General features: G+C 44.2%; 1 protein-coding gene across 8 annotated transcripts in view; it reads left to right on the forward strand.

Annotated features, from left to right (window-relative positions):
- The window catches only part of LOC147027498 (uncharacterized), a 504,607-nt gene that overhangs the window by 190,396 nt on the left and 295,936 nt on the right, over positions 1-18,275 (forward strand). The gene's annotated exons all lie outside the window — the stretch shown is intronic.

The raw sequence follows: 18,275 nt of genomic DNA on the forward strand, positions 1-18,275 counted from the left end.
ACTTCGGAGGAAAACTGATGACCTTGAGACATTCTATGCTTATCGCATCCCCCACGGACTGACGAACCAGTAGCTTGCCTCTCGGGAGGTCGCTAGAGCTTGGCCGCAAAAATCTTTGTTTCGTTTTTTTTCTGCCTCTGCACCAAGGGTGCCGGAGGCATTATGTTTCCGGGTTGTCCGTCCGTCCGTCCGTCCGTCTGGATTTTCGTTTAAGCGATAACTCAAGAAGCAAGTTTGTAGAATTTGAAATTGTAGAATTTCATCAAACTTGGTAAAAAGGTAAAGTAAGACAGGGCAATTAAGTGATTAGATTTTTGGCCAGATGTGATAAAGATCAACGGTCAAGGTCAAGCTCTGAAATTTTACTGTTTACACCCTCACTCAAGAAATATTGCACAGAATTTCATCAAACTTGGTACAAAGGTAAAGTTAGATAGGGAAATTAACTTATTAGATTTTGGGCCAGATATGATAATGGTCAAGGATCAAATATGTCAATACTCAAGTGTTTGTGCGGGAGAGTGGTGGCATACCCGTCGACTGCACGCAGTCGAATTACTCTAGTTTTTTAATACAATGTCAAGGCTCGTATAATAGCTAACACACAGAATGTATAACGAGGGGAGCAGAAGACAGGAGGGATGGGAGAGGGAAGCAGAAAACAGTGGGAAATAGACACATGAGGAGATTTGTGGAAGGGAGTGGGATGGAGCAGGGTAGGCAGGGTACACAGGGTAAACAAGATGGAAACTACAGCGACTTTCAGGAAGGAAAGCAGGGAATTTGAAGGAGATGGGTTTGGGGTGGATTAATGGGGGAAGAAAATAACATGGTTTTGGATGGTGGTGAACAGCTGTTTTGAAGACCTGGAGGGGAGAGTGGGATTGAAGAGAGTGTGGAAGTTTGTTACAAAGGTGGAAAAAAGAGGAATGAAAGAATGAAGGTGAGCAGTGTTTCTTGATTTTGGTACTTTTACCAGAAGGTGGTTGCTGGCCAATCTAGAGCGTCCTGCAGAAATATGGGCGGGATAGATAGCAGACAGAACAGGGGGTGCGAGGCCGGAGAAGAGACGGTAGAAAACAGAAAGACCACCGACATGCCTGTGGTGAGAGAGTGAGAGACACAAACACAGCCTCACCACGGGAGATACCAATGAAGTTAAATGCCTTGGTTTCCACAGCGTGAAGCTGCGAAAAGTGAGAGGTGGGAGCACCAGCCCAGAGGGGAGAGCAGTACTCCATCAGGTGGCGGATGAAAGCTTTGTACGTGGCCAGCAGTTCAGGTGTGCCAAGGAAGGATTTTGCATGTTGGAGGAGGCCCAATCGGCGAAGACAAAGTGAGAGTATGAGATTTGTCAGTGTTGAAAGACATGTTCCTCGTGTTGAACCAGCTTGTGATTTTATCCACATCTGCAGAGAGTGAAGAGGCTGCTGCTTGCCGATCTGAGGGATGGCAGATGGTACGGCAGAGGGTGGGGTCATCAGCAAAGGGATAAAGAGAATTTCCAGAGGGTGGGAGAGATTATTGATGAACACAAGAAAATGCACAGGGCCCAAACACTGCCTTGAGGAACTCCAGCTTGGAAAGGAAGAGGGGATTAGAGAACTCCATTTAGGGCCACATGTTGGCTGTGGTAGGAGAGGAAGTTTGCGAGCCATGAGTGGAGATTGCCTTGGATACTATAGGAAGCGAGTTTGGTGAGCAGTGCAGGGTGCCAGACCATGATCGAAATCACGCGATATTTTGAGGGATATGGCTCTAATTTCATGTCCGGCATTGAGGATCTCCATCCATTGTTGGGAAAGCTAGATCAGCAACTCCAGGGTTGAGTGACCTGGTCTGAATACAAATTGATGATGAGAAATCAGGTCATCGGAGAAGAGGAAGGATTTCATGTCGGAAGCGATGATGGATTCCATAACCTTGCTGATGATTTGGAGTAGCTGATTGGTCTGTAATTGCAGGGATCTGTTTTTGCACATTTTTTATGCAGAGCGGTAATGTTTGATTTCCAAGCAGATAGCAGAATAACTTGAGCAAATGAGAGCGTGAATAAAACGGAGACGAGGTGAGCAAGAGCAGAGGGGCAGGTTTTTTCGGACATATGGGCTGATGCCTTCTGGACCTGTTGCAGAATCTGAGTTGAGGTTTGACAGCAAGCTCTCCACCTTGTCAGGAGAAAAGGACACAGAGTTCAGGAACAGCTGGATGTGAATGGGTCAGGCAGGTACAGAAAGTGATGGGTTAAGGACACAAGATTTTGATCCAAACACGGAGTTTAGGCATTCAGCCTTTCGCGTGCGGTGTCAGCTGTGCAACCATTTGAGGTAAGGGAGGGGATGGAGGGGGAACATACACCAGAAACAGACGTAACTAGACATCACCAGGATTTGGAGGAGGGAGACAGGTTTGAGAGTTCAGACTTGAGATTAGAAAGATGTTGTTTCCTGGCTCTCCTCAGGGTAGACACACTTGTTCTGAGCTTTGTTGAAGGAACTGAGATTGCCTTCAGTTGGATTTGCCTTCCATGAGGCGAAGGAAAGTTGTTTCAGGACACCTGTCTCACCACAAGCTTCAGTGTACCATGGGCGGGAGGAAGGGTAGGACACCTGAAGATGTGAATGGATAAATCTGTGCATGAGAGAGAGAGCAAATTTCTTTGAAAGAATTCCCAGGATGAGTTGATGTCAGTGAAAAAGTAGAGATAGGAGACCCGTCTAGAAGTTTACTGGCTGCTTGAAGTCCCTGCCAATCGGCCTGAGTGAAATGCCAGACTTGATGGTGCTTACCACGAGCTTGCCTCGAGTGGTCAAGCTAGTTGTTTAGCTTGACTGAAATGCAGGTCTTGACCTTAGCTCGACCTAAGCTTTAGCTAATACAGGTACTTAAATGAGTCTTTACTCATGGATGATGTATCCTATCGCCTGTCTGATTTTTCCAGCCATCAGATTACATGTGTACTCCATTTGGAATGTTTATACATTTAAGCTTGGGACCTCGTTTTTTATTTCTCCCATGCACGGCGTCAAGTGTGAAATGCGATATTATCATTGACACCCTTGCAGCCCAATGGTGATCTTTATTCAACACATAATCCCATTCCTAATGGTCGCTTGCATTGTTTAAAACTCGCCCGAAGGAAATTTGGATAAAAATGGCCATATACATGTATACCTAAATACGGGCAGTGTAGAGGCAAAGATTAGCTGGTTCACACACTTTCCAGAATTATAAATTATTATAACCAAAATGAATCAATTATGTCTGGTGATAATGGCATAATGCTTATGAGAATGGCAAAATAAAAAAAAAACATTATTACAAAATAATAATATTAATTATATAATTAATGGTTCTGGGTTTGGAGCATTGACAGGTCTCCTTCGGGGCTCTCTGCTTACGATCTCAAAGTTAAGTTTCCGGTCGTTATCTGTCCCGTTTTAACTCTTTATTTTCTTACCTACATGTTACTGTGTGTTCCTAGTTCGGTTTTGTTTCAAAAATCTTGCTATTTTGTGAGATTTTGTTGACCTTGTCTTACCGAGTGCTTGAGACCTACCCTTGAGGCTTGAGGCCTACCGGTTCCCCTTGGTGTACGATCGTGTTTATTTGTTTTTTGTCCCCATTATCTTCAATTTCTATCTTCCCCACTTTACTAACGTCCCCCATCCCTCCCAACTAATCACTCCATTTCTTATCTGAAATAAAAAAAAACCACGACCCTTCTCTGAATCTTCTTCTTCTCCACCTCTTCTTCCTCCTCCTCTTCTTCTTTTTCCTCAATTTTTTTCTACAACACTTCCATGACTTAATCTGTTGAAAACTCTCAAACATTAATAACAAAAACTATCTCTTATAATGCTTCATCTTCCTCTTTCACACGTGTGGTACTCTTTACTGTATCATAATGCACTACTCTTCTGCTATTTAAACAGACTGCTCTCAATTCGACCTCTCCTTCATACCTTGCCTAAAAAATCCAAATGTTACAGCGCTTCTTCTCTCCATTCTCTGAATTTCTCTTGATTGCATCCATCAAGAATTGTGTTAAATTGCATCTCTGACCTAAAACTTTGAAAATCCCCAGCTTGCTATGAATGTTCGCTTTCCATCAACCATTCTTTTTTTTCCAACTTCAGTGCCAGCTCACCCCTCTCACTCCTCACTCTCAAAGCAACCATCTCACTCTTCTCCCTCCAAGCCTCCCTCTCACCTCTCTCAAAAACTCCCCCCTCACCTTTCTACCACCATTCATCCCCCTCACTCATCCATCTCAAAGTTGCCCCCTCTCCCATCCACAAAGCTGCCTCCTTCCACTGCCTTCTCACCTCCATCTCTTCACTCCACCTCCTCAAATCCTCAACTGCCTTCTTCCCCCTCTCTTGTGCCCGCTCTCCCCCAGCACCACAGATCCTTTTCTCCTCCTCATTCGGTCCCCTCCCCTAGCGATTCTGCAATCCCCCACACTCTTTCAACAACCCTCCTTCCCTCCCCCCCTCATCCCTTGTCCTACCCTCCCCTCCCACCCCCTGCACCCAAAGCCTCCCCCCTACCTCTTCATTAAAAGTGTGGACCTCAAATATCCGGGGCCTTCACTCAAACCTTTCAGATGTTTCCATACAGGTTGCCACTGACAAACCAGACATAATCTGCCTAACAGAAACTTTCCTCCCCCAAGACATGTCTGACTCCCAAGTATCTCTCCCCGGTTACTCCCTCCTCCAGTTTGACAGACCTGAGCCTCGTCCTGGTGGAGGAGTTGCTCTCTTCATCAAAGACTCTATTCCTCACTCTCCATGCATTGCTCTCACGCCCCCACACCCCCAGGAATACCTCTGGCTACGGCTTCCCTCCACTCCCACCTCATGTTGATATGTGTGTACTGCACCGTCCACCTAACATTGATGACTCCATCTACACCTCACTATCCGAAAACATGGACCAACTTCTATCTTCTCATCCAAACGCTCTCTTCCTCATATGTGGCGACTTCAATTGTCATCATGCCAGTTGGCTCGGTGTGGGTACCTCTCTCACCTGTCATGGCACCTCAGCAAAAGCTTTAGTGCGACTCATTGGGACTGACACAATCGGTCAACTTCCCAACCCGGATCTCAACCAATGGTACTCCATCTCTTCTGGATCTGATTTTGACAAACTTCCCTGACAATATCTGCTGCTCTTTCTCCGCTCCAATTGGTTCTTCTGACCACGTCCTTGTCAAAGTGGACATCTCTCTGGTTAGTATCAGAAAACTACCTCACCGCCGTCGAGTCTGGCATTTCACTCAAGCTGACTGGTAGGGTCTCCAAGCAGCCATCAAACTTATAGACTGGTCTCCTATCGCTTCTTTCTCCAACATCAACTCATCCTGGGAATTCTTTCAAAGAAACTTCCTCTCCCTCATGCACAGATTTATCCCCTCTCGTCTTCAGTTGTCTTACCCTTCCTCCTGCCCTTGGTTCGCTGAAGCTTGTGGTGAGGCAGTTGTCCTGAAACAACTTGCCTTTGCCTCATGGAAAGCAAACCCAAGTGAGGGCAATCTCAGTTCCTTCCATTAAGCTCGGAACAAGTGTGTATCTACCATCAGGAGAGCCAGAAAACAACATCTTACTAATCTCAAGTCTGAACTTTCAAACTTCTCTACCTCCTCAAAATCCTGGTGGTATCTAATCAAATCTGTTTCTGGTGTATGTTCCCCCTCCATCCCCTCGCTTACCTCAAATGGCCGCACTGCTGATACCGCACGTGAAAAGGCTGAATGTCTAAACTCGGTGTTTGCAGCTAAATCTTGTGTCCAAAACCAATCACTTTCTCTCCCCACCTTACCCAGTCGCACCCAACTGTCCCTGGTCTCTGTGTCCTTTTCTCCTGACAAGGTGGAGAGCTTGCTGTCAAACCTCGACTCAGATTCTGCAACCAGTCCAGACAGCATCAGTCCAGACGGCTCACCCTCTCTCTGTTTTATTCACCCTCTCATTTGCTCAAGGTCATCTGCCATCTGCTTGGAAATCAGCAAACATTACTGCCCTGCATAAAAAAGGTGCAAAAACAGATCCCTGCAACTACAGACCAATCAGCCTTCTCCCAATCATCAGCAAGGTGATGGAATCCATCATCGCTTCAGACATGAAATCCTTCCTCTTCTCCAATGGCTTGATTTCCAATCATCAATTTGGTTTCAGACCAGGTCACTCTACCCTGGATATGCTGCTTCTGCTCTCCCATCAATGGATGGAGGTCCTCAATGCCAGACAGGAAATCCGAGCCGTATCCCTGGACATATCACGTGCTTTTGACACGGTCTAGCACCCTGCACTACTCACCAAACTCTCGTCTTATGGTATCCAAGGCCATCTCCACTCCTGGCTCGCAGACTTCCACTCCTGTCGCAGTCAACGTGTGGCCCTAAATGGAGTTCTTTCATCCCCTCTTCCTGTGCAGGCTGGAATTCCTCAAGGTAGCATTCTGGGCCCTGTTCTTTTTCTGGTTTTCATCAATGATCTCTCCGACTCTCTGGAAAATCCCCTATTTCTCTTTGCCGACGATTCCACCCTCTGCCGTACCATCTGTCATCCCTCAAACCGGCAAGCAGCAGCTTCTTTGCTCACTGCAGGTCTTGATAAAATCACAAACTGGTCCAACAGGTGGAACATGTCTTTCAATCTGGACAAATCTCACACTCTCACTATGTCTCTTCGAAAGGACCATTTAGAAACCCCCCATCCACTTTCTCAACAATCCTCTAGAAGAAGTCCTTTCTTTCTAGCTTCTGGGTCTCTCTATCTGCCATGACCTTTCCTGGGAAAGCCACATTTCAAACCTCGCCTCCAAAGCCAGTCGCCGACTGAGAATCCTCCATCGTGCAAAGTCCTTCCTCGGCCCACCTGAGCTCCTGACCACTTACAAAGCTTTTGTCCGCAGCCGGATGGAGTACTGCTCTCCCCTCTGGGCTGGTGCTCCTGCCTCCCACCTTTCTTGGCTTCACACTGTAGAAACCAAGGCATTTCGGATCATTGGCATCTCACGCAATGAGGCTGAGTCTTTGGGTCTCTCACTCAATCACCGCAGGTTTGGTCGGTGGTCTTTATGTCTTCTGCCGTCTCCTCTCCAGCCTCGCCCCCCTGCTCTTTCTGCGATTTATCTCCACCACATTTCCACAGGGCTTCAAGATCCACCAACAACCACCTTCTGGTAAAACTACCAAAATCATGAATCACTGCTTACCTTCACTCTTTCAATCCTCTTTTTTTCCCCACCTTTGGAATAAAATCCCTCACTCTATTCATTCCCATTCTTCCCTCCAGGCCTTCAAAACAGCTGTTCACCACCACCTCTTATCATCCCCCATCCAAATCCTCGATCTTTTCTACCCCCGATAATCCACCCAAGCCCACCTCCTTCAAATTCCCTGCTTTCCTTTCAAAAGTCCCTGTAATGTTCATGTTGTATACCCCATGTTCCCCGCCCCATCCCTCTCCCACCCCTCTTGTCTCATGCCCCCCTTGCTGTGTGTTGTGTGTTAGCTCTCATACGAGCCTTGACAATGTATCCCAAAAAATATATAAGTAAAGTGAAAATGTATAATTTAGGTGAGAAGGACTTTGATTACAAATGGAACTCAACTATATAGAATGGTGTGCACATGCAAATACATACCCCCCACCCCCCAAACCCCCCACCCTCAAACCCCCCACCCCCCATCCCCTGCCCCTCACTCCCCTGGCCGCTCCCACAGGGAGAAGGGGACTTTTCCCTCTGAGTGCTAGTGTTTCACATCCGGTGTTCTGGTGAAGAATTATGAGGAATTACGAAACTGTATGATAAATTAAAGCACCTCATTTTCATGACAATATTTGTGGTAATTATGTTTTGCCAGTGGATTAATTATTTGTCATTCTGGAATCTATGTTTGTGAATGTCATATATCCTGGATAATTACACTTGGCCCTCTGAATCCACGAGGGTTGTGTTCCTGGAAAACTTGCCGAATGCAGAATTCGCAAATCCGGTTTCCTTGGTTTAATGGGAAAAGGGGGGGTTGGTTCCTCAGTCACACTGAAGGAGAGAAATGGTAAATGTTTCAGAACAATGATTAAAATAAATAAATTACAGGATACAGAATGGTGTGGTTTTTATTTACGTTTTATGATGATGATTATGTGATGTCGATGGTGGTGGTGGTTTTGGAGGGGAAGTGAGGAGGATGATTCATGCCCACTGTGGACGGCAGCCAGCCGATCTAACACGTTCACCTTTTCACTTAAACTCATCACTTTCTTCTGCCTCTTTTCAGCAGACTCACCTTCCCCACTCATCTTACAAGGCCATGATTAACGGTAATTACATGTTCACGATGGCAAGTTCAGAGGTGCAGCGAGGTGTTTGCGATTTAGAAACCAAATTCAAGGATCACTGCTCACTTCCATTCATTCCTCTTTTTTTCCTGCCTGTGGAATCAATTCCGCATTCTCTTCAATCTCATTCTTCCCTCCAGGTCTTCAAGACAGCCGTTCACCAACATCTCAGATCATCCCCAATCCAAAGCCATGATCTTGTCTCCCCTCGCTAACCCCAGCCAAATCCCTCCTTCCAATTTTCCAGTTTTCCCTCCTTGGTGTTTCCTTCTGCATCCATCTTGTCCATCCCAGGCATGTGTGTTTTGCGTCCTGTTTTTGTCTGTTACGTCCTGATCCGTTCAATGTACTAGCGCTTCCACTATCCTCGACTATGTATATAAACAAGATCAAATGAGCTAAGATCCTCGTCCTCTTAATGATGACGTCATAAAAACGAATATGACGTCAACGTTATGTATCAGGTTTGCGATAAATTATCTGTGCTAATGCCCGGCTTGATTCCCGCAGACAAAATTCAAACAGCTCGCTTAGTTTCGGAGATAATGGTGTTGGCGATTGCCATTAGCGGCGATATTATGACATCAACTTTTTTTCTAGGAAGAATTTCCAAAATCGGATATGGTTACTGCCTGTGCGTGGGCTTTCTGCATATACATGGCAAGTTTCACGAAGATCCGATGAAAACTCTGGTTTGTGAAACAAAAAATGTCAAAAAAACAGGAATGACGTCATAAAAATTGATATGACATCATAGTGATGTCTCATATGTGCGGTAATTCATCTCTGCGAATGCCCTGTTCGATTCCCACAAACAGAATTCAAAAAGCTTGCCGAGTTTCGGAGATAATTTTTTTGGCGATTTCCATGAGCGGAGATATTTTGACGTCATAACTTTTTTTCTCAGAGGAATTTCCAAAATCGGAGATGGTTACTGTCTGCACAGGGTATGAAGCAAAAAAGTCCACAAGAAGAAGATGAAAAACAACAACGTGAGTAAGACTTAGAGATCTTCCACGAGGATCTAAAAATATACAGTGCTCTCCACTCTGTACAGTATCAACATCTGTTCACCCCCCCCCTCATGTCCCCGATGTTGGTGGTCGGGTGGTGATTGGGGCTCGCGAACTCGTGAATACTAGAGGTCGATGGGTCTTGAATTCGTATTCGGTATACATTTTCCAACTCGCAAATAGGTAGATCTCACAAATTGCAGAACTCACGAATATGGAGGTTTTACAGTGTAACATTTAATTGTTTTCTTCCATCCTTGCTCGTAATTTTCATGACTGTTGATTTATTTATTTATTTATTTTTGTAGTGGTCAAAAGCTCATGAAGGAGCTTGTACACAAGTTGGACAAAAGCATTGGTCGACATGAACGCACTTCGACAAAAATTACCATGGATAGACAGACGCATGGTATTTGGGATTTGAACCTTGGATGCCCACCACATCATGAGCCAGATGGGAACGCTCCAAGCCAACCCAGTTGTGTGACTATACGCTGATTTGTGATTCTCACGTTAATGCCTCTGATTTCTGTGAAGTTATTTATTTATTTCTCTCCACATTTCACTATTATACGCAAGAGGAAATGGGAGAGGGGTTGGGTGGAGGTTAATTGTTTTTAATTGACTGACGTCAAACAAATGAACATGGATGAGGTAGAAGAGTTGGAGTGGGTGAGAAGATAAAACGGAGGTTCAGGTTCAGAGTGATATCACGAGGTAGGTTTGATCACATAGTCTGCCATGATTCTGTGCATAACACAATGTGTTTCCTTATTGGTCAACGCTTTTCTTTTAACTTCATTGCTTTTGGAGTTGCTCCTTTCAAGCCAGACATTTGTGACAATCCCAAATTTCGCTGCAATTTCAATCGGCATTGAAGGTGAACCACAAACTGTGGACCGGTACCACTTCTCGTCTGACCACAAGCTGCAGATCCCCTGCCATTCCCGTCTTTGAATATGATCTGTGAGCCAACTAGGTTTTCACTGACGGTCCAAAAGCGATGTGTTAACTCTCCTGAGATGAGCCCAACGAACAAGGAGCTTACAATCCAAATCCACAATTCCATGGCTTTCAATTAGATTCGGACCCACATCCTCCTCAAATTTTACCCACACATAACTGATAAATAATGTATACATAATTATCAAGCAGGTGAAGTTTTATGGCATCTTCACACTAGTTTTTAAAAGTCATTTTTGCTCTTTCATGATTTTCAAGTTTTTCAAATTGACCTTTTAATCTCAAAGTTTGCATTATTTGTGCTGCCATTTCATCCACACTCAAATCCATTGCATTTACGTCACTTTCCCCGCAGCTCAAAAGAAACTGGTTTGTGAATTAATAATGTGAATTCAAATAATGGCCAAATGAAATAATCATGTGATCAATTATTGTTTTGATTGGTTTGGAATTGCTTTTCCCCGTTGGTTTCTTCACGTCCCACTGTAATGCAAAGGCCCGACGAAATAGGCGAGCAATGCTCTGGCAGTTGTAATGGACTATTCCTGATTCAATGGCGAGCTTGCGCACCGTTTAGACATGCGTGGCTGCATCATCTATAAGAACATATGCTAAAGGGAGGATAACTGTGAAAGCGTGAAACATCCATGCCAACTTAGTCTGGCTTGGATGCTAATGTTTGTAGAACCCCTTGTCTGTTTCTTCACTGAGAGAGTTTTTACCTCCTCACCAATTAGACTGTGTGAACCCATCATAGGGTATTGTGGATGAAATAATTGGCATTTTTCTGTTCAACCCTTCTTGCTTAAAAAATAATATTTTAATACATCCTGGTGATTGATGGACTGCTTGATCAGTTGTTTAGGTTCAATGCTGTGTAGACGTGGTTGGATTCTCTGTAATTGTGATTTTTCTCATGTTCTGGGAAACCGTGTTGGGGTGTGTGTCATTATGTCTGGAGTTCCATTTTGCCATTGCAGACAGGTCGGCCATCGCTCTGTCTTTTACCGCCTCTTCTGGCCTTGCACCCTCTGGTCTTTCCATGCTTTCCCCCCCCCGCCCCCCCAAACACCTAAGGATTCAGCAGGGCACACACAGTCCACCACCAATGCCCGTCTGGTGAAACTACCGAAATCCAGGATCACTGCTCACCTCCACTCATTTGTTTCTCTTTTTTCCTCACCTGTGGAACCAACTTCCACATTTTTTTAAAATCTCATTCTTCCATCCAGGTCTTCGTGAAAGTTGTTCACCACCATCTCAGATCATCACCAATCCAACACCATGATATTTTGTACCCTCATTAACCCACCCCAATCCCTCCTTTCAAATTTCCAGTTTTCCATCCTGAAAGTTTCCTTCTGTATCCATCCAGTCCACTCTATGTGTCCTCTCCTGCCACCCATTCCTTCCCACACCCATTGTTTGTCCAAGTCTCTCTCTATCTAGGCCTTCAACTCTTCTGTTGCTGTTTCCCCCCTCTCTCAACTGTTCCTTTTGCATCTTGTTATATCCTCATCCTTTCAGTGTAGTCGCTCTTCCATGAGCCTCGACTATGTATGCAAAACTAGAAGGGCATCCTTCGACATTGCAATGCCACCAGATATGCCTCCACCCACATTATTCCATCATTATAGATGCTTGTACCAAGTGTGATTTAAATCCCTGAACCCAGGTTCAAAATATGAAATCGTTCAGGCTGTCAGAACATGTGCCTGATCAGGTTGAAAATTAAGACATATATTCCACTTGACAACTCGATCATAATTTTGAAGTTTCACATTGATTGATGAAGCAGTTCAAGAGAAATAATATTTTTAAAGATTTTCGTTCAATCCAATATGGCTGCCAGATCATGTGACCTATTCATTATTTGTGAACACTCTGGTATCCCGAAGGCTTGGGCAACATGTGGGTGAAGCTTCCCCTCTCTCGATTAAGCCGTTCTGGAGAAGAGGATTTCTAAGAAGAGAACTTTTTGTTCCTCATGGACAGGCGATCAGATCTGTAAAGTTTCGCCTCGATCTGTTCAGCCGTTTCAGAGAAGAAGATTTTTGAAGGCTTTTATGTAAAAAAAAAAAAAAAGAAACATAGGCTGCCGAACCACGTGACCGATGACACAATCAATTTTTCCCCCCCAAACAGTTTTGCCCTCAATGACACTCCAAAATTTTCATACTGATCGGATAAAGCGTTCAACGTATGCAATTATGACATCATAACGAAGCCCCCTTTGACATCATCAAAAAAATTCACTCGTTTACCTTCGGGAGTCTTTGACATGTGTCTCGTTTCAATTTTTTTCCATGGAACAGGTTCAGAGATGCAGAGCTCCAAAATTTTTCCTTTTCTCCAACATGGCTGCCACACCACATGACCTGAGATGTCATAATTGTCATTCAAACATTCTACATGAGTCATCGCTGTCATGGTGAAAAAATTGTGTCAATCAGATAAGCAGTTGCAGAGTCAACAGAGAAAATTAGCACGGACGGACGGGCATACGTACGGACAACCCGAAAACATCATGCCTCTGACGACTTCATCAGCGGAGGCATTAAAAAAAAATCAGGATACAGGGAAGACTTTATCGAGTTCATTGTGTTTGAATTGAGTGGTTGTCAGCATACTGGAGATTTTTGTGGAACTTCGTCCGAACTACATATTAAACCGCCCGTGCTCTTTTTCACATTTTTGCCTTTGTAAATGAAGAGCCTCAAATCTATGCACTTTATTTTCTTTCCAAGAGCAGCTCCTGGAAGAACAAGGTGACAGAGGATATGACCTGACATTGAGGCAATGGTGCAAGTGTTGAATACAACAAGCAAGGGAATGAGCGAACATGAAAAGAGAAAGGAGGGCGGGGAAGGAAATGCAGCAACCTGCAAGAAAGATGGATGGGCGAGACAGAGCCAAAGAGGATAAAATGAATCTTCGTAATGTTGGGGATGACATAACATGGTGGTGCATGCATCTTTGAAGCCCCAGAGGGAAGAGTGGGATAGAACAGCCTGAGGAAGGTGGTTACACAAACAGATAAGCGATGAACAAAGCAGTTGAGGTGTGGAGTCATCTTTGATTTGGAGAGTTTAACTCAGAGGAGGTAACTGGAACAACCATGTGCATCCTGAATTTGCTGTGGAGAGTCTGAGGACTGAGAGAGAGCAGAGGGAGCGAGACCATGGAGGTGGTAAAAACAGAGGGGCCACCAATCTGCTTGAGATTAAGTCCATCAGATAATACACCACTTGAATGAAGTTATTGTAATATATTCCAGATGCCAAATGAAAGTAATTGACACTCTCATCTTAATCCATGTTATTAATGTTGCAGTTTTTAAAGACCCCGGGTAGTTGCTTCCATCCAACATATAAAGAAATGCTGGAGTTTCGATATATCCGTAGTATTTTGACGAGTTAGATTACATCTCCCCTCTTATCAGTTGACAGGGAAATGCGTTGTGTTTGTGTGTCAGATTCAAACCCCTTTGTAATTCTTCTTTTTCTGAATCCTCTCTCTTTCTCTCTTTCACTCTTTCACTCTTTCTCTCTTTCACTCTTTCTCTCTTTCTCTCTTTCTCTCTTTCTCTCTTTCTCTCTTTCTGTCTCTGTCTCTCTTTCTGTCTCTCTTTCTGTCTCTCTTTCTGTCTCTCTTTCTGTCTCTCTTTCTGTCTCTCTTTCTGTCTCTCTTTCTGTCTCTGTCTCTGTCTCTCTTTCTGTCTCTGTCTCTGTCTGTCTCTGTCTCTGTCTCTGTCTCTGTCTCTGTCTCTCTCTCTGTCTCTGTCTCTGTCTCTGTCTCTGTCTCTGTCTCTGTCTCTCTCTGTCTCTGTCTCTGTCTCTCTCTCTCTCTCTCTCTCTCTCTCTCTCTCTCTCTCTCTCTCTCTCTCTCTCTCTCTCTCTCTCTCTCTCTCTCTCTCTCTGTCTCTCTCTCTCTCTCTGTCTCTCTCTCTCTGTCTCTCTCTCTCTCTCTGTCTCTCTCTCTCTCTCTCTCTCTCTCTCTCTCTCTCTCTCTCTCTCTCTCTCTCTCTCTCTCTCTCTCTCTCTCTCTCTCTCTCTCTCTCTCTCTCTCTCTCTCTCTCTCTCTCTCTCTCTCTCTCTCTCTCTCTCTCTCTCACTCCCCCTCTCTATACACACAGTTCAACACACAACATTACATTGTGCAAAACCCACATTACCAATTCATTACAAATCCAATGTGTCTGGGATGCAAAGATCCTCAACCACCATGCAGAGCTGGAACATTACTGGGTAGCGCTGGGTAACATTGAGCACGTGACAACGCAGCCAAACCAAGGAGCGCATATGGGCGGGATTTCCAGTGGATGGCGTCACTGAGCCGGGAGCTCAGTCAATGGGAGCCCCATGGCAACCGGCATGGATCATTGGGAAGGTGGTGCCCGTGAACACCGAACAGCCCTCTGTGCTGGTCGGTCATTAGACCATGCCTCTCCCAACGGCTTTATAAACCCAAGCATCCAAGGATCAAGGCTGTTTTTTGCTTCCAGGGAACATCAAGGAGTCAGGCTGAATCTGCAAGGAGTGAGCAGTTATGAGAGCAAGCCGTGGTGGAACCGAATGGACTGATGACACAGTTAGAGAGTTGATAAGTTGCGAAGTTTTTCCTTTGATGCGCCAGCGACACACTGACTTACACTATCTTGTATTTCTAATTGTTCACTTTGAATGCACAAAAGCAATCAACAATTGCACCGTCGACCCGTTTCGGGTTGAGTTACTGACTCACATTCACGATTTCCTGTAACGCATCACGAAGCATTCACAGTCACCTCTCCCCACATGGCGCACCACACCATCACCCTCTCTTCTTCCCCCTCCCCTCCCCTTTTTTTACATTGGGACCTTTTTCACATTGAGCGAGGGGTCGCCAACAAGCCCCACCTTCTTTGTCTTTCTCTGGCTATCCCTCTTACGAGTCGAGTGTTCCTCGAGTGACTGAAGTGCCTGTGTCTGTCGATTAATGTGAAGTTGACTGACAAAGTGGCTTTTGTGTTTAAGGGGAAGATTTTTCTTTGTGACACAGTTTTTGCTCTAGATACCTGTTTTGCCTGTAAATACGTGTCCTTTTGCTCTTTATTAACTTTTTCCAAACTGCCCACTCGTCTTTTCTCCATTGTTTAGTACATAGTGTGTAAATAGTAGATGGAAGTTCTCCCCCGCTGTTTCGCTATGGTTAGGATTAGGCAACGTCCCACTGTTGGCATCACTCGGCCATTCTAATTGGACAAGATTGGGGCATTGAGAAGCACAGTTCCATATCTGTTGGGATTTATTTGTCGGGAATGTAATGTGGGAATTGTACTCGAAGACCCTACATAAAGTAATCATCTCAGATAGCGTCTGTGGTTGCTTAGCAACCCGTCATGCCATGGAGTTAACTGCGTCCCGTCGGCTTCAGAGTCAAAGGTTGGGAAGCGGGTCCGAGACCGCCTCCTTTCTGGCCTTGCAAATTTCTGCCCTTTCTGGCCAGCAAAATAATGTTGGTCAGGGTTCGACGGCCGAGTCATGAGGGGCTTCTTGGACCCGCTTCCAAACCTTTGACTCTGGAGCCGACAGGGTGCAGATAACTCCATGGCACAACGGGTTGCAAAGCAACCACGTATGCTTTTTGAGATGATTACTTGAGGTAGGGTCTTCGCGTCCAATTCCCGTGTTACATTCCCGGCAAATAAATCCTCACAGATCGGGAACCGTGCTTCACAACGTCTCAATCCTGCCCAGTTAGCACGGCCGAGCGATGCCAACAGTGGGGCGTTGACTAATCCTAACCATAGCAAAACAGCGGGGCAGAACTCCCATCCACTATTTACACACGATGTACTAACCAATGAAGAAAAGATGATTCGGCAGTTTTGAAACAGTTAATAAAGATTAAAATGGTGTCTGTTTTTTCAATTTCTCGATTGCAAATTAAGAAAACCCTTCCAATGTATTTCAACAAAAATATCCATTGCTTTTCATTTGTCTTGCACTTTAATAGACAAAGAAGTTAGATGAAGATGAGGTGAAGGTGGCAAAGGGAGGAGTCGATCTGACTGAAGAATTGTCTTTTTTAAGCCTCCCCCTATACGCTCTGTTCTTCATTGCATGGCCTGCGAGCCACTAGCGGCCCCTGGTGGCGTAAAGTGTGGCCCCTAATGTGCGTTCAATAATACACAAATGTGAAAACGCCTCATCATAATCCGCCATAAATGCTATCAAATTGACTCATTGGTTTCAAATGAGTTTTCCAATGCGAAGCATAAAAGTAACATCACGACATCAGTCGACGGCAGTATGCAAACAATTATGCTTGCATCCCTGTAACCACAACAACAAAAAAGTACATGGAAGCGGGGCCTAATAGCGGCCATTTTGGAGTCCTGCAGGCAGTGTGACAGCTCCCACACTGATGTCTTATCGGCAAAAATGACCCCCTTCTAAAAAATAGTGAAGATCAATCCCCTATATAGGATAGGGGATGATTATAGCTGTTGTACGGTTTGTTTCTATTATTAGCGCCCCCAATTTTTGATGGTACCCCAGAGTTTCTTCGACCCCCTCGGAGTACGAACCCACCATTTAAAAAAAAAATTATTATTTTTTGTTTGTTTTCTTCCTGCACTCCCAAATTTCCGAGCTGTTTTTGGGATCCAGCTGGGACTTTCATAATGAAATTTTGCGTCAATAATGGGAATAAAAAGTATGCGGATTGACGTTTTTTGACCTTGACCTAGTTTTTAAGGTCATGACCAAGTTATAGACATTCTAACATTTTATTTTTTTATTTTTTACCAAAACTCAACTCAGGTTTGACTTAACTAAGGAATGAAATTACCCATTCTAGATAGCCTAGAGTAAGTTGTATTTGCGCTTAATTTACATCATACTCCTCCAAGTTAAAGGTCAAGGTCAAATTGAGGTCTAAAAAAAATACGTGTTTTTCTCATCACCCAATTTTGCCAACACGGAATCTCAAAGACCGTTTGGCCTTCCAAGATGTTCTTGCATCATAATGGTGTACCTGCATTGAAGTTTTGCACAGGATATTTAATGAGTGTCCTTGACCAACTTTTTGTTTTGGATTGTGACCTAATTAACAAAAAAAATCCACCTTTTTGATCATGAATTGAATAATTTTCCTCTGATTTTCATGATATAGTTTTTTTGGGATAGATTGTCGATGGGGACACATTTTCTTAATTTACACCCGATCCATAAATGCTGAAGGTCAAGGTCATGTGGTGGTCCAAAAAAAATGTCCATTACTGGATGTTCAATGGTAAGCCGTGGGCGATCAGCAAAAGATAAGAAGCAAGTTTATCTTCTGGCTGTATGTGAATGAGACAGGCTTACCTTGGCAGGTATAATCCCGATTGTGTTGTTGAATGCTTTGATCCATTTCTATTGTGTGCAATTCAATTTGCCTTAAATTCTCTGTGATGCAAGTTAAAGCCCTGGTTATTAAAGCATTTTCCTGCCCACCCAAGAAACATGCCCGGCCCTTCACAATGGCGAGAATGGGAAGTAGTGAGTTTCTTTTCCAGGCTCGTCTCTTTGACAGAATGTATTAAAGCTGGATATTTGATGATGATGTGGAAGAGGGAATTGAGATAGGACAAAGGCAGTGCCCATTCACCAATGTCTCTTTACATACATGGTCCATCTGCTTCAATATTTATCCTCCTGCATTAAAGCACAAATTGACCATCATAAAATTATTAGTTTCTGAGTCTTTTGTAAAGCACACTTCAGTTAAATCCATCAACTTCAACTTGGCACACCTGTTTAAATGAAGCTACCAATTATTATTATTATTATTATTTTTTTGAATCACTTTTTCTTCCACTTTTCTTTCATCCCTTGCTCTCTCTATTCAGTGCTTTTTTAATGTATGGTTAATTTTGAATCTGCTTAATTTACTTTCTCACCACCTTCTGGGTGTC

Source organism: Eptatretus burgeri, chromosome 4 (assembly GCF_056783735.1).
Source record: "Eptatretus burgeri isolate ZD-2024b chromosome 4, Ebu_testis_v1, whole genome shotgun sequence".
Lineage (NCBI taxonomy): Eukaryota > Metazoa > Chordata > Myxini > Myxiniformes > Myxinidae > Eptatretus > Eptatretus burgeri.